At 34.8% G+C, this 27,164-nt stretch overlaps 2 pseudogenes; one reads left to right on the forward strand and one right to left on the reverse strand.

The window, feature by feature from the left end:
- The window catches only part of LOC101138063 (UDP-glucuronosyltransferase 2A3-like), a 476,474-nt pseudogene that overhangs the window by 88,818 nt on the left and 360,492 nt on the right, over window positions 1–27,164 (reverse strand).
- On the forward strand, window positions 2,536–13,028 carry LOC101134791 (UDP-glucuronosyltransferase 2B17-like; annotated as a pseudogene).

Consider the following 27,164-nt stretch of genomic DNA (forward strand, 5'->3'; position numbering starts at 1 on the left):
TCTATTTGAAGATGCAGGATTCAGTACATTATTTTTGTTACTTTTGTTGCTAATACAATCAACTTTCATAGAATTTATTTTCTCTGTTCAATCTATCAGTTTCTGAGATATATTTCAATCTCAAAGTACTTATTATTGTTAATTCTAAGTGAATTATTTCTATCCACATGAAATGATTCACTTATCACATTTGATACTTCACATCTTAATTCTGCTTTGTTTGATTTTTGTAGCATTGCATCAATTTTCGTTTATTTGCTATTGGGTATATGCCTCTTGTAAAATCTGTATATATTTTATAGTAACATGGGTAATTTTTATTAGGTGTTTCTCTTTGAAACAAAAATAAAAGCTAGATTGAAATATCTGAGAATCTCTACCATAATAGGTGAGTTTATTTAATTCTTTTTAAAATTGATATATAACTATTACATGACATTAAATGAAAATAACTTTTTACATTAAATTATTAGTTTGAGCTTATCTGTAAATATTTACTATTTAGATTTACCATGTTTTAGCTTACTACACTCTCCATTTTCTGTATTTTATGGAAATGATAATTTATTTATTCTCTTAAGCTGTTAATGAAAAGTTATGCATAGATATATTTCCAAAATGTCTATGCTTAAATGGCCTGGTAACAATATCCCAGATGCAATGAACATGCTAAGTACTTGAAAATTTTGCTTCTAGACACTACACTCCAATAAAACGAACCATGCCTTCCTCAAGATATAAATGACATTACCCCTGAGGCAACAAAAGTACAGGATGTGCCTGAAATTTCTAGGGGTGCCAGAAAGTAAATAAGTATACAACATGATGACAACATATCAGAAAAATATAGAAGGAAACTGAAGGAAGTGCCAATGAATCGAATCTGGACCAATTTAAGCAATGGAATAATGATAGCTGTGGATTGTAACCTTTGGAATAAACCAAATACTCATGAAATCATATTGACAGAAACCAGTATAAGGAAATAAAAGGGAAAAAATGTTCTTCCTTAGAGTAGAATTTCTCTTACTAATTGTTAAAGAAATTATAGGCATATAATTAGACAAACTCCACAGTAATTTAATTCAGGCAAAAATTATCTTTGAATGGATGCTAAAATTAGAGGGAAAGGATGTAATGGAAACAGGATATTTACAGTCTCAAAGTCTCCTATCAAGATACTTCTAATTCCAAAATGAGAAATTATAATTTTACAGGGAATAAACCTGTAGACAGCATCTTAACCAAGAAATCAAAGTTAGTATCACCAGCATGACAAATCAACACTATCTGCTGCCCAAAAATGATGCAATGTGAAGACTACAACAACATGTCTGCAGTATTCTTTCAAAAAATGTGTGATAGCAACTTAATCATAAAGGAACATTAAACAAATGTAAAATAATAATCATTCTATAAAACAACTGGTCAATAATTCATCTAGAAGTAAAAAATTAACAGAGACAAAAAATGAAGGGATAATTACAGACTAAAGGAAACTAAAGACATGAAAATGAAATGCACTAACCCTTACTGTATTACATAATACCATCCTCTTTGCACTTTCCACACAAAAACTAGAGAGTTTTTCCATAAAGAAATTGAAATAAATTCACCAGGGTAAAATGAGAAAACTAGAATTGATGTAACACATCAAAGTATAATCTTTTTTATGAAATTTTTGGTTCCCTTTAGGTAAGGTCTAGTAGTTGTACGTGTTCAGCATAAAAATCAAAGCCAACCAGATACTAAGTCCTTCACAGATACAAAGATATCCCAGTGAATCATTCCATGTCCTCATTCTTAAATATATAGATAGATGATAATAGATAATCGATAGATAGATAGATAGATAGATAGATAGATTAGATAGATAAATAGATAGATAGGCAGACAACATTTGAAAAAAGAAAATAAAATGACAGATTAAAGCCAAGATAAAGAAACAAATACATGGAGATTTGTGCACACACACACACATGAACCAGAATAATTAACCCAGAAACAGAAAACTAAATACTATGTGTTCTCACTTATAAGTGGAAGCTAAGCTTGGGGTACACATAGACAAAAATGGGAGCAATATACAGTGGGGACTACTACAGAGGGAAGAGAAGGGCAGAAGGCCTGAAAAACTATTGGGTACTATGTAAAAATGTATACAATATGCATTCTATGCCATTACAATCATTTTATCAAAATATGTATAATTACAGTGTCAGCTATAATACAAGAATTGTTGGAAACTGAGAAACAAAATGATGAATAGAACTAGATCACAATTTTTATGCAGGATGAAAAGGAATATACAATAAGATTAAAATTATCTAAATAAACATCACAGTGAATTATATAAATAGAATAAAAACCATAATAAAAGCATACAAATTTAAATCAGGAGTAGCTCTAGACCGAGAGTATGAGGGAAATTTAATTTTTTTAAGCTTTTCATACTTTAATATTTTGTACACTGATAGATTATTTTTATGAAGATATCCCAGAATGAGATCACTGATGAGTGTATAAACAGACAATATGCTACCTCAATATTGGGTGGATGAAGAAGACTCTGGGCAGCGAGGCATTGAGACAAAACATCAAACACAAGTTCCATTAAATGTGGCTACAGGTCTGAAAGAAAAATAATCTTGAAAACCCGAAGTCACTAAGTCAAAGGGAAGTCAAGCTGGAAACTGTATCAGCCAAACCTGCCTCCCATTTTATTCCTAAATAAAATAGCTACAAAGTTGGGTTTTTGTTGTTGTTGTTGTTGTTGTTTTTAAGTTACATACCTCCCTTACAATCTTCCCATGAGGAAATTCCTTGTGGGCCTCAAAATCTTTAACCTGAAACATTTCTGTTGAATTTTACCCTGGAAATGTAAATTGATAGCTTATCTTCACAGGTGAGGGACAAAAGAGGACAGAACTCAAAGCCATCCCTTCACCATTGTTTATGGAAAAAATGCAGATTTACTGAGTCAGACTAAGGCATAAGTGACTATTTCTCAACCCTTCTCTCATATGTATACTGTGTATTCCGCAAAAGACTCATCTAAGACCCAAAAAAGAATGCAACCTTTTAACTCTTATCTATGACATGAAGGTATCACTTTGAATTGCCCCACCTTTCCTGACCAAACCAATGTACATCATACGCATATTGATTGATGTCTCATGTCTTCCTAAAATGTGTAAAACCAAGCTGTGCCCCAACCACCTTGAGCACATGTCATTGAGACTTTCTGAGGCAGTGTCATGAGCATGTCCTTATCCTTGGCAAAATAAACTTTCTAAATTGAGAACTGTTTCAGATACTTTGTGTTCACACAGGTAACGAGTCACACAGAATACCTGGGAGCCCCAAGAACTACCTGGAATAGTAGTACAGTGACTCTCCAATTAAAACTAATGTCATAAGGCTCAAATTATATTTTTGAAAAATACTTGGCAATATATGTTGTGCATACACAAACTTTAGGATTTCTTTTTTTAAACAAGTTTTTAAAAGAAGGTTTACCTCCCATGTTTAGGATCTGAAAGTATACATGTTATGTCGGAAGGGGTTCATCATTATTTTACAGAGAAAATAAATAAATAATAAACGGAAAACAAAAGAAACAACAACAACAAAAAGATGGGTATTCAATTTTGACATTATATACTGAAAACTTTTGGCTCTACATTTCCCTTTCTCTTTATTTTGTCTTGATAGGCGTATGCATTGAGCAATGTGGAATTATACTACGCATTTACATTTACAAATGAGAACATAAGGGAAACCACAATTCAGAGTAATTCTCAATAAATTTCAAGCAAACACATATTCAACAAGGGCTTTATATAGTGTGAATGAGCTGCTCAAGATAGTGAAGAGATCTCCACTGGAAAAATGACTGGTAGATTCTTCCACTGAGGTTTAAGTGCCCCTGTGAGACACAGAAAAGTGATGATGAGGGTCCCTCACAGGCAGTTATAGGTAGCACATCAGTTGTTTGTTTGGTTTGTTTGTTTTGTTTTGTTTTGTTTTGAGATGGAGTCTCGCTGGGTCGCCCAGGCTGGAGTGCAGCGGCACAATCTCGGCTCACTGCAACCTCCACCTCCCGGGTTCAAGCAATTCTCCTGCCTCAGCCTCCCGAGTATCTGGGATTACACGTGTGTGCCACCATGCCCAGCTAATTTTTGTATTTTTAGTAGAGACGGGGTTTTACCATGTTGGCCAGGATGGTCCCAGTCTCTTGACCTGGTGATCTGCCCACCTCGACCTCCCAAAGTGCTAGGATTACAGGTGTGAGCCACCATGCCTGGCCAGTAGCATATCATTTTATGCAGTGTGATTTCAGGAAAAAAAGTGTCTTAGTAATATTTAAACAATGACCTGAGAAATACAATCACTCAGTTATGTAACTATATACTGCATAATTCTGTATTATAAATGGGATTCTCAGGACTAGTTCACAGAAATTTCACACCACAGTATCAGACTCTTGAATCTCCATCATTATTAAACTTCAGCTTTTAAAGATTTTTTTTTAGAGAAAAAGACAGATAATCTGACAAGTTTTAAATGAGGTATAAAGAATTACAGAGCTAAAGAAATAGAGATATAAAATTATTTCAATAGTAACTTTTCCTCACTCATAGCCAGGTAATGGTTCCAATGACTCCCAACTAAAAAAACTCTACAGAAAGAACAAACAAACAAACAAAAAACCTTGCCTTAATAGACACAAGGAATTTAGTAGAACTACAACAATATGGAATTAAACACAACAAATGCCACCTTCCAAGAACCCATATTAGTAATTACAGTATTGTAAATGAAGAGTCTGGGTATAATATTTTCTAGCATTATCTCCTTCTTCTATAGTGTCATAGTTGTTTTTCATCTTTTCCTTACACAGACACACGTATTTACACAAATAGGCATAACAGATGCCATGTATATCATATTCCATAACTTCTTCCAAAGAAAGCAAGAGATTAGGTCAGTTAAAAAATAGCCATTACTCCAAAAATTTCTGATAATGCTTGATTTTCTCTTCTTAGATGTATGTACTAATCTTTTCTATAGTGTTTGCTATGCTGACACTCTTTTGTGATAGAACAAATTCTTCACAGAAAATGGAAGAGTTTGTGCAGAGCTCTGGAGAAAATGGTGTCGTGGCAGTCTTGCTTAAGTCTATGGTCAGTAACATCACAGAAGAAAGGGCCAACATGATTGCATCAGCTCTTGCCCAGATTCCACGAAAGGTTAGATAAAATGTCTTTATGGTGGACAGCTACTGAATGAGTCTGTTAAACTCTGTAAAGAGTCCAATCATAGAAATTTTCTGCCAGAAAAAATAACTGATATGATAGCACTAATTATCTCAGATATTGGTTCAAAAACAAAAATATATATGGAAGATACTAAAATAACGAGGGTGTGTTTGATTGATAAAAATTCTGATATTAATATTGTGATCAGAAAAAATATATTTAAGAGGTGCAGGTGAAGTTGTGGTATTATCATAGTATTGTAGGCATGTACATAGAAATCACCAAATTCTGCCCTGTCATTTGTCCCTTTTGCTTACAAGTTTCCTGAAAACATGGTATACACTATAGATACTATTTTAAATCACTTACATTTTAATCAGTTACTGCACTATTACAATAACAATAAGGTATTGAAAAAAGTCTGAAATGCATCATTCAATTTAGGCTTGCTCAGTAATGTGGTCTCCTGTACTTCCTGTACATTTTGGAATAGACCTATTTAGCAGGCAATTCAGAATGCATTCAGAGAAAAGATGTCCAGGCTGACAAACCGCTGTTCTGGAGGTATCCACCTAGCCAAGTAGATTTAGAGAAGCAGAAGAACTTGCCTGCCCTGTTTACTGGGCTTTGCTAATGTCTTAAACAGGAAAATATGATAGAAAAGGAGGGAACAGAATCCTGCTTTTAGGGTAGACTCCGTGCATTATAAAATGTGGTCCCACAAAGCCTCTGCTCTAACCATCAGATAAACACCTCCTCCTGACGGAGGAAGGAGAAGGGAATGTAAGAAGGAGTCAAGCAGAAGGAAGCCAGGCATGGAAAGAGGTTCAGATGCCCTCACTCCATGAAATATAGTAGGAACTTATTTTGTAATATGCAGAATATACTTGAAGTCTTTGTGTATTTGTGAGTTACTTTTTAGTTTCCTCTCTGACATAGCCTTCTCCTAATGACCTATGCTAATTTTTTTCTGGAAACACAAAGTTACTTTAACATTCACATAGCAACTACAAGGAAAACACTTGTAAATTACACTCCAGTTTATAAGGATTGCTTGGGGAATCTAAAATCAGTATCTTATTTTGGTACTGTCTATGGGTATGGCTTGGCTAAAGCAGCCCATATTAATCTATGCTGTTGATGCTTTATAGCAGCATCTAAGTGTTAATGATCAGTTAAGCAAAATTTAGCAAAATATAATTTTACAATTTTTAGTGTGTATATTCTTATTCATAAATTGCCAATTGGCTCTTTTTGCCTACATTGGAAGAATTTCCAAAACTAGCAAAAGGATAGTACTTTGAATTTGACTCAGAAATTGCCACTTGCACTTTGGGATGCCTAGGTGGGCAGATCACTTGAGGTCAGGAGTTCGAGACCAGCCCGGCCAACATGGTGAAACCCCATCTCTACTAAAAAATATAAAAATTAGCTGGGCATGGCAGTGCATGCCTGTAATCCCAGCTACTTGGGAGGCTGAGGCAGAAAAATCGCTTGAACCCAGGAGGCGAGGGTTGCAGTGAGCTGAGATGGTGCCACTGCACTCCAGCCTGGGCAACAGAGCAAGAATCCATCTCAAAAAAAAAAAGAAAAAAAGAAAATAAAAGAAAAAAGAAAATAAAAGAAAGAAATTGTCACTTGAAATTTTTCTTGGATGTAGTGCTGGGTAACGTGTAATCTACAAGAAGTTATATATACTACCTATGTAGCACTGATTTATTTCTCACAGGTAGCTGATTTTATAGATTTTGTTTTTTATAAATCAAAGATGTCAAACACTAACAAAATAACTTACAGAAAAATAGATATAAGTAACACTTCTCATTTCACTCAAGAAATAAACTAACATTAAATTTGGAAGATTACAGGTAGTATAAAATACATAAAATAAATGTATAGGTTGTCACTAATTTGTTACTGTATTTTACAGTAGAATTATAATGACTGTCTAATAATTTCTTAAATTTTTGAATTTTTTATTGATATTCTCAAGTGTCTAAGCTTCTCTGTTGGAAACATCATGATTTTCTAATATACCAAATTGATAATAAAAGAAAAGACATGAAATGTGGATATTCAATAGTCTTTTAGTAGTACTCATTTCTTAAAATTGCTTGTTCTCGTTTTTTCATCTATTATATGGAAGGGGTTTAACTAGCTGATTGACAATTTCTTTAGAGTTCTAACATCTTATAGCTTTGGCATTCTATTCATGGAACAAGATATTTTCTTTACCCCAACAGGTTCTGTGGATGGAAAGAGACCAAATACTTTAGCATCCAATACTCAGCTGTAAAAGTGGATATCCCAGAATGACCTTCTTGGTAATACTCTGCAGAACAAATACTGAATATATGACTAACAGCCAATTAGAGGGATAGTTCAACCTGAAAGAAACTTACGGAACATTTATTATCAAAAAACTCAAATATAAAGGCTAACTACTTTATATTTATTTTCCAGTCTTACCAGGAAAATAACTATATAGTTGGTATTTTATTATAGACACTCACATTCTTTATGTTCAGAATCAAATTATCTTTATTTCAGATATAATTACCTCTCACGGGGTTTCCCAATAACTTCCTGGATTGTCTCTCTGTCTCCTATTTGTACAGCTTTACACCTGTCCTTTTCCCTACTTCAGGTTTAATTTCAAAAGACACTAAAAAGTAACAGTGCCTCTTTTATTACCAATACCTCTGCATTTTCTGAAAATAAATCCTCAATCTTTTTTTTTTTTTTTTGAGATGAAGTCTCACTCTTGTCCCCAGGCTGGAGTGCATTGGCATGACCTTGGCTCACTGCAACCTTCACCTCCCAGGTTCAAGCGATTCTCCTGCCTCAGCCTCCCGAGTAGCTGGGATTACAGGCACCTGCAACCAAGCCTCTCTAATTTTTGTATTTTTAGTAGAGACCGGGTTTCACCATGTTGGCCAGGCTGGTCTCGAACTCCTGACCTCAGGTGATCCACCCACCTCTGCCTCTCAAAGTGCTGGGATTACAGGCATGAGCCTCTGCACCCGGCCTAAATCCTCAATCTTTATCATAAAGTGATAACATGTTTCCTGATGTAATGTGGCCTGCCTTTCTTCTATTCCAATACCACCACCACACTCCCTGTTGCCTTGCATACACCGCATATCCCACTCAGTGGCCGCAGTATTTATTTAAGGGAAAATGCTCTAACATACACAATATTATTGATTTTCTTTTCTCTTTTTTTTGCACATTTTTTTCAGTCAGAATGTGCTTTTTCATTTTGTCCACCTGGCCATATCAATTCATTTTTTGAGTCTGAAGTCACACACGCCACCACCTTTTCATGTAGCCTTCACTTACCTCCAGAAGAATTAGGTGCTTCTTTCTCTGAAATCTGAAAGCAATTCTAATGGAGTTTGATGTGTATAATAATCTGTTATTTAGTAGACACTGCCCCTTTCAGAGCATTCTACTGTGCGTTTCTCATTTCAGTCTTATGAATAATTTTGCTAAAATTTATCCAATCCTAGGTTATCCAAAAACTAAATCTTTTATGACTCATGGTGAAACCAGTGGCATCTATGAGGCAATCTACTATGGGATCCCTATGGTGGGCATTCCTTTGTTTGCAGATCAACCTGATAACATTGCTCACATGAAGGCCCTCAATGTGGACATCAGGACCATGCCAAGTACAGATTTGCTCAAATGCACTGAAGACAGTCATTAATGACCCTGTGTGAGTATGACAATTTTTTTTACTATGTGGTATTTACACATTCTTTTGACAACACTGAATACATGTCTTACCCCTTTTAGGAGACCAGTTTTGAAAGAATTTAAATAATTTAACCAAATTGAAACCTGCTTTTATTTTTCACCAATTATTTCAGTTACATTTGATCCCAAATATTTAATGGGTCACCAATTACTGTAACAACTTTCTACACAAAAATATTTTTAAACATATGTAGATACTTGTTTAAAATATAAGTTTTTTGAATGATGGATTATAATACAATGAAATAATGAACTTGGAGAAATACAATAAAGTATTTCAATTCAATACATAAAATTTCTGAAAGTATAACTATTCATGCTCAATAATGTATTTTTAGTATTATCATTATTTTAAGATACAATTTGCATAGCATAATATTTACCTATTTAAAAGTGAGATCTAAATGTAGTTAGTACATTTACATAGTTACAAAGCCATCACCATAACATAATTTTTGAACATTTTTATCACCCTAAAATAAACCTCAAAATGCATAAAATCACTGTTGATAAACCTCCAGTCCTAGGGAAATACCAACTTACTCTCTCAATAGATTATTCTCTCTGGATATTTCATGTAAATTAAATCATACAATTTACAGTGTTCTATAAATGATTTCTTTGACTTAGTACAATGTCTTTTATTAGTTTCACCCATATTGTTGAAAGTGTCAGAACTGTTTTTCTTTTTATTGCTAATATTCTTTGATGAATGTACCATTTTGAATTTACCCATTTATCAGCTCTCAGACATTTCAGTTATTTCCAATTTTAGCTCTTATAAACACTGCTATACATATTTTTTGTGAAAAAAGTTGTTTTCACTAATTTTGAGAAGATACTAGGGGTGGAATTTCTGAGTCATATGGAAAGTTGATGTTTATGAAGAACTGCTAAACTGTTTTTCAAAGTACTTGCACCGTTTTTCATTACATCTAGCTGTACAGGAGGGTTCCAATTTCTTCATGCTCTTCCCTACACTTGTTATCTCCTATCTTTTTGTTACAGGGATCCCAGTGGATATAAAATGATCTTTCATTGTGGATTTAGTTTGCATTTTCCTTGTGGCTAAAGACATAACCATCTTTTCATGCACTTACTGGCAAGTCATTCGTCTTCTTTTGAGAAAATTTTATTCCTGTCTTTTGAACATTTCTAACATTTTTATCTTATTATTGATTCATAAGAATTGTTTTTATATTATTGGTGGAATGCCTTGTCAGTCTATGATTTTTAAATATTTTCTCCCACTCTTTATAGGTTGATTCTTTTTTTTACTTTATTGAAGATGTCCCTTGAAGCACAAAGTTTTAATATTGAGAAAATAAATCTGTAATAATTTTTCTGTGCTCCAAAAGAAATAATGTAGAAAATGCTGTGACTATTGATTACTATTATCAATATATATAAGGAGGTACCACCTTAGAAAACATACTGAAAATACCTTACCAGGAAGATAGTAAGACAGTGAATGATTAAAAATAGTTTAAAAGCAAACAGGAAAGAATTAGAAAAGAAACATACAGCAGATTGGAAAACAGAAAATAAAATACAGAATAAGATAGTAGATTTAAAAGTGAATCTACTAGAACTCATACTAAATTTAAACAGACAAAAAAATAGTGATTTAAAAATAAACATTTGAAGAGCATAAATATAACCTATTGTATATATGTGTGTGTATACATATATATGTATTGCGTATATATATAGTAAGTTTGTGTATATGTGTGTGTATATATATACACACACATTTTTATGTGTGGAGGTGTGGAGGTGAGTGTGAATGTATATTGAGAATACACGTTTATTAAGAGTATATGGAATAGTTAGTGAACTGAACTTCTGCTGGGCCAAAAATCAAGACTTAGCAAATGTGATAAGATTCAAAAGCATAAAAAGGAAATGCTCTAGCCGTACTAGAAATAAATTTGAAATTATCCAAAAAAATTATAACTTAAAAAACAACTCTAAATTTTGGAAATTAAATTTGCGTATTTAAAAAGCCAGTCAACAAAACATCATAATTCTACATGCATCTTTTTCTCAGCAACTCATCTCTCAAGTATATACCCATCAAAAATGTATTAATATGTATATCTAATGATATACACACATTTGCTTACCCCAGAATTAGTAATAGTGTTCAAAAATCTTAACAACCCAAATATCCATCAGTCATAAAAATAAGAGATAATCTGTGGTATTTGTCAATTGACTGAATCATATTACAGCAATAGAATTAGCAAATAACTTCTACCCAAAAAAAGACACAAATGAGTATATATTATATAATTCATTATGTAAACAAGCAATATTAATCTATTAGAAGTCAAGGTAGTTTTAACTTGAGGACAAAAGTAGTGACTAAAATGGCCCAAGAAGACAGAGTTTTTCTAGGCAGGTTGTGATGTCTTATATTATAATCTGTGTAGTAGGTAAGTTGGTGTTCACATCAGGATATTGTTCAAGGTAATGTTAAAATTTTGAGCTATTCATTGAATTTGTGTACATTTATGTATTTCATACTTAAAGTTTTATTTGAGAAGACATGTAACATATTTTTAAGTTCCAGGAATTAAACAGCAAAATAAGCACAAAACAATAGAGAAAATCCTATAGGTACTACCATAGTGTGGCCACGAAAAGCCTCTCTAACAGGTATTATTTAAGGGGAAGCCTCAAAAAGATATAGAAGCAAGCCTCAAGTTGTTGCAAGGAGGAATATTCCAAGACAGGGAGAGAGGGGACAAAGGATGTAAAGGGGCTCAGGTGAGAACACATTGGGGAGCTCAAAGAACAATAGAAGGGCAATGCCTCTAAGAGAGAAGGTGGATGGGGAAAGTGTTAGAAGAAGTTGCCCATGCCTGACCATGTAGGATTCTGTAGAACAAAGACAGATTTAGATTTTATTCTTAATATAGTGAGAAGCCAGGTGAAAATCTTATCAGAGGAATGCCATAATCTGGCTTTTATTTCAAAAAATTATTCTGACTACTGGGAGGAAAATATGGTAGAACACAGAATAGTAGGGTAGAAAAAGAAAGACTAATTTAGAAATATTACACCAGCTGTGAAACAATTTTTCCTTAAAAATATCAAAATGGGTCGATAAAGGTAGTTCACACCTGTAGTCCCAGAAATTTGGAAGGCTAAAGCAAAAGGATCACTTGAGCCCAAGAGTTTGAAACCATCCTGGGCAAACTGGTAGGACTCCATCTCTACAAAAAAATATTTAAAAATTACTGGGCAAGTGGTGCATGCCTGCAGTCCCAGCTACTCAGGAGGCAGAGGTGGGAGGATTGTTTAAGCCCACACTGTGGAGGCTGCTGTGACCCATAATCATGCCACTGCACTCCAATCTGGGCCGTAGAGAAAGACTCTCTCTCAAAAAAAATAAAATAAAATATCAAGATGATCAATCTCAGATTGCATTTCCACTGTCTTACCTGTAGCACATAGAATGGCTCAAAATATTTCCTCTACTACAAAGACATTAACTTTCTCACCAGACCTTCCATTTTTAATTTAAAAAATATTTTTCTTTATAAAATTCCATTTTAAAAAATAAACTTTCTACATTTGTCCAAACCAAAACATTCGATTCCTATGACAATTCTATAATATTTACTTTGAAGCATTGATGTGACACTTTTCAAAGACCATCCATAGACGTAGGAAATAAATTTACTTTCAATGTTGGTATTTTTATGTTTATCCTTCAGCTACAAAGAGAATGCTATGAAGTTATCAATAATTCACCATGATTTGCCACTTAAGCCCCTGGATCAAGCAGCCTTCTGGATTGAGTTTGTCGTGCAGCACAAAGGAGCCAAGCACCTTCAGGTTGCAGCCCACGACCTCACCTGGTTCCAATACCACAACTTGCATGTGATTGGGTTCCTGCTGGCCTGTGTGTCAACTGTGATCTTCATCATCACAAGATGTTGCCTGTTTTCTTTCTGAAAGTTTGCTAAAACAGGAAAGACGGAGAAAAGGGATTAGTTACATAAAAGGCTTGAAGCTGGAATGACCAAAACATAGAATTCCTTCAGTTAATTCCAGCATGAAGAGGTTGATACGGAGGATTTCCTTCCTCCTGTGACAAAACATATTTTTATAACTTACACTGTTAGGTCAAAATTTATTTTCCAGAGATTTAGTACCTATTTAAAAGTTAGAAATATTCTTAGTCAAATACTTAAAAGCAAGGAAAAATAAAAAATAATGTAAAACCATATGGGTTTATGTGAAATACATTATTCTATTCACAAGTGGCACATGCACAAAAATTACTGAGCTGTGTTTCACACTTTATACATTGACCCAATATTAAGACATCCATTCACAATATTAATACCATTTTGCAAATACTCAGAATTCTTTGGTTTCATTTTCAGCAGAATTTTGTTGTTTTTACTGTTGCAAAGAAACTACTCAATAATTAAATTGTGAAGAAAGTCTCACTCTTCCTTTTGATATTACAAGACCAGTAGTGTTGCTTGGCTTTTACTATGTTCAAGACTCAGCATTGCTTCTTTCCTAAAAGAAATGACAAATTTATCCCTAGATTTAAGGATAATAGAACACACAAAAATGAGCAAATGTGACATATCACCTTAACCCAATGATGCATAAAAATCATTTGATATATCAGTAAATGCAAAACAAAGCATTTGAAAAAAATCAATTGTTTATGAGTTTTTAAAAGAGAGCTCTAAACAACTAGAAATAGAAATGATATCGGGGGAACAAGCCCCCAATATTTCAACATAGGTCTTTTCTATTTTCCCTAATTGGTGGCTGGTCTGAGAAATAAAGAGAAAGAGTACAAAGAGAGAAATTTTACAGCTGGGCCTCCAGGGTTGACATCGCATATTGGTAGGACTGTGCTGACGATCCTGAGCTGCAAAACCAGCAAGTTTTTATTAGGGATTTTAAAAGAGGAGGGGGTGTATAAACAGGGAGTAGGTCACAAGGATCACATGCTTCAAAGGGCCATATAGATCACAAGGTAAAGGCAGAATTAGAATTACTGATGAGGCTCTATGTCCTGCTGTTCCCATATTGTTTTTATAAACATCTTAACAGGAAACAGGGTTTGAGAGCAGAAAACTAGTCTGGCTAGAATTTACCAGGCTGGAATTTCCCAATCCTAGTAAGCCTGAGGGTACTGCAGGAGACCAGGGCATATTTCAGTCCTTATCTCAACCACATAAGACAGACACTCCCAGAGTGGCCATTCATAGACCTCTCCCCAGGAATGCATTCCTTCCCCAGGGTTACTCCTTGCTGGGAAAAGAATTCAGCGGTATTTCTCCTCCTTGCACATCCATTTATAGGCTTTCTGCAAGAAGAAAAATATGGCTTATTCTGCCCAACCCCTCAGGCAGTCAGACCTTATGGTTATCTTCCCTTGTTCCCTGAAAATTGCTGTTATTCTGTTGTTTTTCAGGGTAGACTGATTTCATATTGTTCAAACATATATGTTTTACAAACAGATGTCATATTGTTCAAACACACATGTTCTACAACCAATTTGTACAATAGTGGTCCTGAGGTGACATACATTCTCAACTTATGAAGATAACAGGATTAAAAGATTAAAGTAAAGACAAGCATAAGAAATTATAATAGTATTATTAGGGAAGTGATAAATGTCCATGAAATCTTCACAATTTATGTTCAGAGATTGCAGTAAAGACAGGCATAAGAAATTATAAAAGTATTAATTTTCGGAACAGATAAATGTCCATGAAATCTTCACAATTTATGATGTTCTGCCTCAGCTCCAGCCAGTCCCTCCATTCAGGGTCCCTGACTTCCTGCAACAAGAAATAGAAGGAAATTATCTTAACCTGATAAAGGCAATATATGAAAAGCTCATAGCTAACATCATACTCAATGATTAAAAAAAACTGAAAACTTTTCATCTGTTTTCACAATAAAGAAAGGATGTTCACTCTTGCTGCTTCTATTATACACCATACTGGAAATCCTAGCCAGAACAATTAGGCAAGAAAAAGAAAAAAAGCAACAGCCTTCTGAATCAACAGTAAAATAACCTCTGTTTGCAGAGGACATGATATTATATGTGGAAAACCCTAAAGATGCCACCAAATATTATTAGAACAAGTGCATAAGTTCAGTAAATTTGCAGCATATAAAATCAGCACACAAAAATCACTTACCTTTCTGTGTATTAACAAAGAACTATCAGAAAAGGAAATTAACAAAACACTCCAATTTGCAATGGCCTCAAAAAGGACAAAATACATAAGAATAAACTTTAACAAGTGGAAGAAAGACATGTATACTAAAAACTACAAAACACTGATGAATGAAATTAAAGATTATACTAATTTAGAAAGACATAGTATATTGACTGGAAGATTTAATGTTATAGAAACATCTATACAACCTAAAGTGATTAACATATTAAATGTAATCTCTATAGAAACACCAATGACTTATACAAAGACAAAAAAATCTTAAAATGTATAATGATCCAGGAAGAAGTAACTAGCCAAAACAATGTGGGAAAAGTAAAACACAGTTATAGGGCATCACATCTCCTTATTTCAAAATATATTAAAAGCTACAGTTATTAAAATAACTTGATATTCACATAAAGACATAAATAGAGAGAGATTTAAGTAACAGAATAGAGAGGCCAGATGATAAAGTCACAAATATACAATGCACTTATATTCAATGAGTCTCAAATATACTCAGTAAAGGTCGCTCTCTTCAAGAAACGGTACTGGATGAGAACACCAGATGTCCACATGCAAAAGAATAAAATTGGACCCTTAGTTTATGTCATATACAAAAATCAACACAAAACAAATGAAAGACTTAAACATAAGCCCTGAAACTATAAAACTCTCACAATAAAACACAGGGAAAAAGTTTTATGACATTGGGCTGGGCAGTGGTCTATTGGGTATGACCTCAGAAGTACAGGTAACAAGGTCAAATATATGAAAGTAGAATTGTATCAAACTAAAAAGTTTCTGCACAGCAAAGAAGTCAACAGAGTGAAAAGATAAAATGGGAATGGGAAACACTTTCAAATCATATATCTCATGAGAGGTTAATACCTAAAATATATTAGGAACTGCAGCAACTCAATAGCAAAAAGAGAAAAAAAGCCATGATTAATAAATAGGCAAATACTTGAAAAAGACATTTCTCTGAGGAAGTTGTACATATGGACAACAGGCGTATGAAAACTAATAATGTAAATTCATCATCAGGAAAATCAAAACTGCAATGAGATATCACTTCATACCTCTTACCATGTCTTTATCAACATACAGACACAAACACACACATACATATATACACAGACAATAAAAGTTGTTGGCTAGGAAATGGAGAAATTGAAACTTTCATACATTGTCAGTGGGAATATAAATTTTTATAGCCAAAATGAAAACAGTGTAGAGGTTGCTCAAAAAATTAAAAATAGAACTTCCATATGATCCACCCATCCTGCAATATGTAACAACATAGATGAACCTTCAGGAAATAATTTTAAGTGAAATAAGCCAGTCTCAATGGGACACATACTCTATGATTCTACTTGTGTAAGAAATTTGAAACAGTCAAGCTCAAAGAAACGGAGAGTAGAATGGAGGTTACCAGTGGCTGGAGAATGGAGGAAATTGAGAGTTGCTTTTCAATGAGTATAAAGTTCCAGTAAAAATAAGATGAGCAGGTTTCAGAGCGCTGCTGCACAACATTGTGGCCATAGTTAACAATAATGTATCATACACTTAAAATACTTTTAAAAGAGTAGATCTCATTTTATTTTCACTTATACAAGACATACTTCCAAGATATTGCAGATTTGGTCCCAGAACACTGAAGTAAAGTAAGTCAAACAAAATTTTCTGATTTTCCATGGCATATAGATGTTATGTTTACACTATACTGTAGTCTCTTAAGTCTGCAATATAAATATGTTACAAATAATGTATACACTGTAATGAAAATACTTCATTGCTTTAAAAATCCTAACAATCATCTGAGCCTGCAGTGAGTTGTAATCATTTTGTAGGTGGAGGGTCTTGCATTGATAATGACAGCTGCTAACTAATCAGGGTGGTGGCTGCTGAAACTTTGGGGAGCTGTGGCAATGTCTTTTAAAAAGACGAAAATAATGTTTGCTGCACCCATTGACCTTCCTTTTTTAAAAGTTTCCAACTTTTATTTAAAGTTCAAGGTACATGTGCAGGATGTCCAGGTTTGTTACAAGGTAAACGTGTGCCATCGTGGTTTGCTGCACAGATCATCCCATTACCCAGGTATTAAGCCTAGAATCCATTAGCTATTCTTTCTGATCCTCTCCCTCCTCACATCCCCTGACCTCCAAAAGTCCCCACTGTGTGTTGTTACCCCCCATGTGTCCATATCTTCTCATCATTTAGCTATCACATATAAGTTAGGACATGTGGTATTTGGTTATCTGTTTCTGCATTATTTTGCTATGAATAACAGCCTCCAACTCCAACCATGTCCCTGCAAAGGATATGATCTCATTCTTTTTTAGGGATGCATAGTATTCCAAGGAGAATATGTACCACATTTTCTTTGTCCAGTCTGTCATTGATGGGCATTTAGGTTGAGTCCATGTCTTTGCTATTGTGAATATTGCCACAACGAACATATGCACGCATGTGTCTTTATAATAGAACAATTTATGTTACTTTGGGTATATACCTAGTAATGGGATTGCTGGGAAAAATTATATTTCTGCCTCTAGGTCTTTCAGGAATCACCACACTGTCTTTCACAATGGTTGAACAAATTTAAACTCTCACCAACAGTGTAAAAGTGTTCCTTTTTCTCCACAATCTCACCAGCATCTGTTGTTTTTGACTTATTAAAAATAGCCATTCTGACTGGCTTGAGTTAGCATCTCATTGTGATTTTGACTTGGATTTATCTGCAGCATGCAATGCAGTTTGATAGCATTTTACTCATGATAGAACTTCTTTTAAAGTTGGAATCAATCCACTTAAACCCTACTGCTGCTTTATCAAATAACCTTAAGTAATATTCTAAATACTTTGTTGTCATTTCAACAATGTTCACAGCATCTTCACCAGGAGTAGGTTCTATCTCACTATGCCACATTTTTTTGCTGATCCATAAGAAAGAACTCATCTATTCAAGTTTTATCATGAGATTATAGCAATTCAGTCACAACTTCAGGTTCTTCTTCTAATTCCAGTAATAGTTCCCTTACTATTTCTACCATATCTGTGGTTACTTCTTCCATTGAATTCTTGAAGCTCTCAACATTGTCTATGATATTTGAAATCAAATTCTGCCAAATTCCTGTTAATGTTGATATGTTTACTTCATTTAATGACTCAAATGTTCTTAATATCATCTAGAAAGGTGAAACTTTTCCAGAAAGTGTTGAATTTACTTTGACAATGTCCAACAGAGAAATTGCTGTTAATGGCAGCAATAATCTTACAAAACTTATTCCTTAATTGACTTAAAAGCTGAATTTACTTTTTGATATATGTGTTACAGAATGAATGTTGTATTACCAGGCATAAAAACAGCATTAATCTCCCTGTATATCTCCATAAGAGCTCTTGGGTGACCAGGTACACTGTCAATGAATGCTAATATTTCTAAAGGAATATTTCTTTCTGGGCAATAGATCTCAACAGTGGGATTAAGATATTTAGTAATTTATGCTGTAAAGAAATGTGTTATCAACCAAGCTTTGATATTCCATTAATAGAGCACAGAGAGAGTAGATTTAGAATAATTTATCTAAGGCCCTAGGATATTCCAAATGGTAAATAAAGAGTGACTTCAGCCGGGTGCGGTGGATCATGCCTGTAATCCCACCACTTTGGGAGGCGGAGGTGGGCGGATCATGAGGTCAGGAGATCAAGACCAGAGTGAAACACCGTCTCTACTAAAAATACAAAAAATTAGCCGGGCATGGTGGCGGTTGCCTGTAGTCCCAGCTACTCGGGAGGCTGAGGCAGGAGAATGGCATGAACCTGGGAGGCGGAGCTTGCACTCCAGTCTGGGTGACAGAGCAAGACTCCATCTCAAAAAAAAAAAAAAAAAAAAAAAATTGGCTTCAACTTCAAGCCACCAGCTGCATTAGCCTCTAATGAAAGAGTCATCCTGTCCTTTGAAGCATTGAAGCTAGACATTGACTTCTCCTGTGAAGATATAAAAGAGCTAAATGTTATCTTCTTTCAAGAGAAAGATGCTCTGTACACAAGGAAAAATCTCCTGTTTAGTGTGGCCACTTTCAGTAACTATTTTAGCTACATCTTCTGGATAACCTTCTGTAGCTTCTTTTATTTTGCACTTTTATGTTATGGAGATGGCTTATTCCCTTAAACTTCGTGAACCAACCACTGCTAGATTCAAAGATTTCTTCTTCACTCCTCTCAGCATTGGAGAGAATTATGGCCTTGCTCTGGTTTAGGCTTTGTCTAAATTTGGGGACTATTGTCACTGGTTTGATCTTTTATCCAGCCAACAAGGCTGTTGCACTTTCATATCATTCATGCGTACATGTGTAGCACTTTTAATGTCCTTCCCAAATTTTTTTTTTATATTCACAACTTGGCTAACTATTTGGCATAAGAGGTACAGATCTGAGCCTGTATCAGCTTTCAGCATGCCTTTCTTAATAAGTTTAATCATTTCCAGCTTTTGATATTGAGAGATGAGAGAGCCCTCCTTTCCCTTGAACATTTAGAGGCCATTTGTAGGATTACTAATTTGCCTGATTTCAACATTGCTGTGCCTCGGGAAATAGAGAGGCCTAAGGAGAGAGACAGAAATGGGGGAAATGCTGGTTGGTAGAGCAGTCAGAAGACACCAGCACTTATCAGTTAAGTTTATCGTATTATCCCAATACAGTTTCTGGTGCCCGCAACACAATACTGCAGTAAAATCAACAATCAGTTATCACAAATCATCATAATAAATATAATAATAACAAAAATGTTTGAAACTTTGTGAAATTTACCAAAATGTGCCACGGTGACAGAGTTAGCACATCCTGTTGGAAAGATGGCACTGGTAAACTTGCCCAATGCAGGGCAGCAACAAGCTTTCAATTCGTCAAAAAGACCATATCTGTAAAACAAAATAAAATGAGGAATGTTTTTGCGTTTTTGCCTGTGTGTGTGTGCGTGTGTTTGTGTGTATCTATATGTTGTGGAACTTTTTCTTAGTTCAACTAAAAGCAAGGTTCTTGTCACATGGCCATGAAAAATTAGGCACACGGACTTTGAAGGGTGAATAATGCAGAGTTTTGTTAGGTCAAAAGGAAGAAAAGGCAAAACAGAGGCTCTTAGTGAAGTGAGAGAGTGTGTTTTCCTGCCGGTGGGTTTGCCACCTCACAGACTGAATTCCAGGTTCCATCCAAGAAGAGGAGGTGCGGGGCTCCTCCTCACTGCAAATCATATGAACTTCTGTGGCTCCACCCCAGTGTGCACTCCTCCCAGTGCACAGGCTCTCTGGTGTTTCTCTGGGAACCCCTCCCACCTGGTTGTGTCAAATAAATAAATATAAGTTTATGAAAGATAACTCAATGCTGACAAGCTGAATATACACATGTACACTGAGTACATATGCTAACTTTCTATTTAAATCATCTGTTAACTAGTCAAAAGTTTAAATCTTCATAGAACATCATGACTGTAAAAAAGAAACAATTTAAACACATCTTTAGCATTAAAATATTGTGTTTTCTATAAAAAATTAAAGTGTCCAGGCATTGATCTAAAATTATAAAGCGTAATATTAGCAATATTTATTCAAGAAAATCTACTAAGTCCTGGTAAAAATAATGACAGCCTATTAATTTCAACCATGAACTGCTCCCTCACCCACTCCCAACTTAATTTGACATAAATTCTACTACAGGAAGACACAGACAAGAAAATATACTAAACTGACTCAAAAAGAAACAGAACATCTGAATAGACCTATAACAAAAAGAGAGGCTGAATTGGTCCAAAATACAACCCACAAACAATTGCCTAGGTCAAGATGCCTTTATTTTGAAATCTATAAGTCATTTAAAGAAGAAAAATTAACAATTCCTCAAAAATAATCCTTCAAATCACAGAAAAGAAAAATGCATTACCAACATATTTAACTAATTCCTTCTAGTAAAACCACACAAAGATATCACAAAAAATAAAAACTACAGATTGATAAATCTTATGATTATGAACTCAGAAATCCACAAAATTTGCTAGCAAAATGAATGTAAGAATATACAGAAGCAATTATATACCCTGAATAAGTAAAAGTTTTATTAAAAATGCAAAGTTGCTTTAACGTTAAAAACTCTATTAACATAATACAGCATGTAATTAGAACAGAGAAATAAAACTGCATGATCATCTCAATAAATGCAGAAAAATTAATTTAATAAAATTCAATATCCTTCATTATAACAGTACCCAGTAAAGTAGGGATAGAGGGAAACTTTCTCAAACTGGTAAGTGTTATCTATAAAAAATGCACAGCTAACATCATACTTAATGGAGAAAGACTAAATCCACTCTTTATCTATATTGAATATTTTAATGGAGCTTCTAGTCAAGATAAAGGCAAGAAAATGAAATAAAATAAATCTACATTGAAAAGAAAGAAGTTAAACTTTTGGCATATGACATGACCTTACATCTAGAAAATCTTTAGGAATCTGCTAGAAAAAATATTGGAACAATAAACAAAGCAAATTTTCAGGATACAAGATCAATAAACAAAAAAATTACTTTACATAATTGCAATGAAATATCCAAAATGAAATTAAGAAAACAATCGCACTTCAAATAACATCCAAAAGAATATAACTATTAGGAATCAATTTTAACAAAATAAGTGTAAAACTTGCATTATGGATACTGTAAAGCATAGAGGAAATAAATTTAAAAGATGTAAATAAATGGAAAGACATCTCATGTTCACAGATTAAAACACAGTATTGTTGTAGTGTCCATACTCCACTCCCCAAATAGATATACAGATTTAATGCAATCCCTATCAAAATCCCAACTGGCTTCTTCCAGTAAATTGACAAACTAATTCTGAAATTCACAAAGATATTCAAGAAACCTAAAGATAGCCAAAAAAGTCTTAAAATAAAGAACAAAGTTGTATTTTGTGATGCCAAGGCAGGTAGATCACTTGAGCACAGGAGTTTAAGACCAGCCTGGGCAACATAAGGAGACTCTTGTCTTTATAATACTAATAATAATATATTAGCCAGGAGAGGTGACACATGCCTGTGGTCCTAGCAACTCAGTAGGCTAAGGTGATAGGATTGCTTGAGCCTGGGAGTTCAAGGCTGCAGTGAGCCATGATCACACCACTCTACTTCAGCCTGGGAAACAGAGTAAGATCCTGTCTCAAAATAATAATAATAATAATAATAATAATAATAATAATAACAAAGTTGTAAGATTTACACTTTCTTCTTTCAAAGCCAACTACAAATCTATAATAATCAAACGAGCCTGGTATAGGCATACAAATAGACATATATAAAAACAAAATAGATTTTAGAACCCAGAAACATACCCACATATTTATGGTTTTTTACAAAGATGCCAAAACAATTCAATGAAAAAATTGAACAGTCTTGAACAAATGCTTATTGAATAACGGATTGCCCACATACAAAAGAATAAAGTTTGACTTCTGGTCTCAAGCCATTTACAAAACTACTAAAAGTAGATTAAAGGCTTAAATTTAAGAGGTAGAATCATAAAATTCCAAAAAGAACACACAGGAGATAATCTTCATGGCTTTGAATTTGGCAGTGGTTTCTTACATATGACATCAAAAGCATAAGCAATCAAATATGAAAAATATATAAATAGGTCTTTATCAAATTTAGTACTTTTGTGCTTCAAAGGACAGCATCAAGAAAACAAAAGCCCATATAATCTTAGAATCTATTTGCAAATGATATAACTAATGAAGTAACTTGTATCAGAAATATGACTTACAACTTAATAATAAGAAAAAGAAATTAATTAAAAATGGGCAACGGATGTGAATAGAAATTTCTCCAAAAAAGAAAAAAAATACAGTGGCTTATAAGCAAAGTCAAAATGTTCAACATCATTAGACACCAAGGAAATATAATCAACAATGAGATACTGAAGGGGGCCAGCCCCTCCACACCTGTGGGTGTTTCTTGTCAGGTGGGCCAAGAGACTGAGAAAAGAAAGAGACACAGAGACAAAGTATAGAGAAAGAAAAGTGGGCCCTGGGGACCGGCACTCAGCATACAGAGGACCCACACTGGCACTGGTCTCTGAGTTCCCTCAGTATTTTTTGATCATTATCTCTACTATCTCGAGAGGGGGATGTGGCAGGACAATAGGGTTATAGTGGGGAGAGGGTCAGCAGGAAAACATGTGAACAAATGTCTCTGTGTCATAAACAAGGTTAAGAAAAGGTGCTGCGCTTTGATGTGCACATACATAAACATCTCGGTGCATTAAAAAGCAGTATCGCCACCAGCATGTCTTACCTCCAGCCCTAAGGTGGTTTTCTCCTATCTTAGTAAATGGAACATGCAATCGGGTTTTACACCGAGACGTTCCATTGCCCAGGGATTAGCAGGAGACAGATGACTTCCTCTTATCTCAACTGCAAAGAGGCCTTCCTCTTTTACTAATCCTCCTCAGCACAGACCCTTTACGGGTGTTGGGCTGGGGGACGGTCAGGTCTTTCCCTTCCCACGGGGCCATATCTCAGGCTATCGCATGGGAAGAAACCTTTTACAATACCTGGCTTTCCTAATCAGAGGTCCCTGTGGCCTTCCGCAGTGTATTGTGTCCCTGGGTACTTGAGATTAGAGAGTGGTGATGACTTCTAACAAACATATTGCCTTCAAGCACTTGTTTAACAAAGCACATCCTGCATAGCCCTAAATCCATTAAACCTTGAGTCAACACAGCACATGTCTCTGCCAGCACAGGGTTGGGGCTAGTGTTATCGATTAACTGCATCTCAAGGCAGAAGAATTTTTCTTAGTACAGAACAAAATGGAGTCTCTTATGTCTACTTCTTTCTACATAGACGCAGTAACAGTCTGATCTCTCTTTCTTTTCCCCACAAGATACTACTTCAACCCACCAGCCTAGCTGTAATAAAAAGACACATAATCATTTGTTGAAAACGATGTGGAGACATTGTAACACTTATACATTGCTGATGGGAATGGAAAATGGTGCAACCACATTGGAAAACAGTCTAGCAATTTCTCAAAAGTTTACATGTACAGTTCAACCTTTTATAGCTAAACATGCAAGGAAACACAACACAGCAATTCTACTTCTAAGAATATGTATCTGACAGAAATGAAAACACAGTTACACTAAGCTTGTACATGATAAGCATCATTATTCATACTAGCCAAAAATAGGGAAAAATTAACGTCCATCAACTGATAAATAAATCGATAAAATGTGTATGCTCATATATAAAATGTTTATTTTGCCATTAAAAAGGAATGAAGTTCTTACATATGCTACATCATAAATGAACCTTTAAAATGTTATGCTAAATGAAGGAACCCAGTCACAAGAAACTATATATTGTGCGATTATATTTATTTTAAAATTTCCAGAATAGGCAAATCTATAGATACAAATTTAATTAGCAATTGAGCAGGGCAGGAGAAATGCAGAAACTCAGGGTGAGGAAAAAATACTAAAGAGTACAGGGTTTATTCTGTGATACAAATAAAAATGCTCTGAAACTGATTGTTGTCATGGATGCACAATTCTGTGAATATACCACAAATAATGGATTTTACAAAACAATCAGTAAATTGTATAGCATAGCCATTATATGTCAACTTTTACCAAAAAATTCCTTGAAGCACAATATCCAAGAAATGCTGATATACTCATATAATTATTTTCATCTTTAATTCCATCTCAAAGTGATTGCAGAACTAAAGGAACTTCTCACTGTGAATGTTTTTGACACTATTGTAAAATATATTACATAAAATAAGTGACTCATCCATGCAAAATTATTGATACTACCTGGATAATAGCATTTACAAACATAAAAGGGACATTAAAGACTCAAGTAAAGAGCAAGTTGTTTGTCTCTTTGCCATGCACATACTTAGACTTTTAATATACTGTGTTTACATTAAACCATAAAAGTTAACTTCTTCTGAGGAAAAATTCAAGCTGGCTGCAGAAATTTGCATAAGTAATGAGGAGCCAAATGTTAATCACCAAGACAATGGGGCAAATGTCTTCAGAGCATGTCAGGCCTTCACGGCAGCCCCTTCCATCACAGGCCTGGTGGGCTAGAAAGAAAAAAATGGTCCCAGTATTCTGTGTAGCCTAGGGACTTCAAGAAGGAAAATGTGGAGTTGGAACTCCCACTGAGTTGCTTCTCAGACACTGCCTAAAGGAGCTGTGAGAAAAGGGCCACCATCCTCCAGACACCTGAGTGGTAGATCCACCAACAACTTGCACCATGCACCTGGAAAAGCTAAAGACACTCAATGCCAGCCCTTTAAAGCAGCTGGGAGGGAGGCTGCACCCTGCAAAGCCACAGGTGTGGAGCTGCCCAAGGCCATGGAAACCCACCTCTTGCATCAGTGTGACCTGGATGTGAGACATGAAGTCAAAAAAGATCATTTTGTAATTTTAAGGCTTAATGACTGCCTTGTTGGATTTCTGGCATGCATGGGGCCTGTAGCCCCTTCATTTTAGCCAGTTTCTCCCATTTGAAATATCTGCATTTATCCAATGCTGGTACCCTCATTGTGTCTAGGAATTAACTAACTTGCTTTTGATTCTACAGGTTCATAGGCAGAAGACACTTGTCTCATCTCAGATGAGACTTTGGGCTGTGGACCTCTGAGTTAATACTGAAATTAGTTAAGACTTTGGAGGACTGTCTGTAAGGCATGATTGGTTTTGAAATGTGGGGACATGAGATTTGGGAGGGGCCAGGGGCGGAATGACATGGCTTGACTGTGTCCCCACCCACATCTCATCTTGTATTCCCATGTGCTGTGAGAGGGTCCTAGTAAGAGGTAATTGAATCATGGAGGCAGGTCTTTCCTGTGCTGTTCTCATGATAGTGAATAAGTCTGACAATAGCTGATGGTTTTATAAGGGGTAGTTTCCCTGCACAAGTTCTCTCTCTTTGCCTGCTGCCATCCATGTAAGACGTGGCTTGCTCTTCGCATTCCACCATGATTGTGATGCCTTCCCAGCCACGTGGAACTGTGAGTCCTTCAAACTTCTTTTTATCCCATCTTGAGTATGTCTTTGTCAACAGTGTGAAAATTAACTAAAACAGAAGGTAAGTACGTATAAAGTCAGAGAAGTACTGTTTTTCAATAAAAGAAATGAGGAAATGAAAATATAAAATAATCTATCAATCTCACAAATATTATGGAAAGACTTACATTATAGCATCTGTTAGAACCCTGTGGTCATCACTAATACAGCACACTCCAGGAACTCATAAACCTATAAATTAATGTCATTAGGATTTCTTTCAGCAATCACACATCCATTTTACTTGACATATTTTTCATTTAAGAAAAGTCATTAGACACATCAAGAAACATCCTGCTGAATGCAGACATGTAGATTGAGGAGTTATGCATTTTTCTAGCACAACTATCTAGTTAGCATTGAGGGGATTGTTTTGAATTGTATATTTCAGGTCCCTTATTTAGAAATTAAAATATTTTCCCACAGTACCATAATGTTTCCTTCACAATTGAACGATACAATTTCTCTATCAAAGACTCAAAAATCAATGCAGGTAATTTGAAGTTTCTAGTATCTTTATACTCCTTCACTAAAGGATTGAAAATCATTTGTCTTAAAGTCAAACATCTGTTGAAATGTGAACATCAAGTTACTTCTGTATAGTTTTTTTTTTTAACTATGTCTCTTCACTAAGAACAATATGAGAAAAATCCATGTTAGGCAAAAGTCTCTATTTCAATAATTTCTGAAAAAATTTCAGCTGCTATTTGACAATATGTTTACTTAAAATCTAACATTATTAAGACCTTAGCATGAACCCAAAGCAGTAGTAGGTACAAGGATTTCAGTCATACTC

The sequence above is a fragment of the Gorilla gorilla genome, chromosome 3, assembly GCF_029281585.2.
Source record: "Gorilla gorilla gorilla isolate KB3781 chromosome 3, NHGRI_mGorGor1-v2.1_pri, whole genome shotgun sequence".
NCBI lineage: Eukaryota > Metazoa > Chordata > Mammalia > Primates > Hominidae > Gorilla > Gorilla gorilla.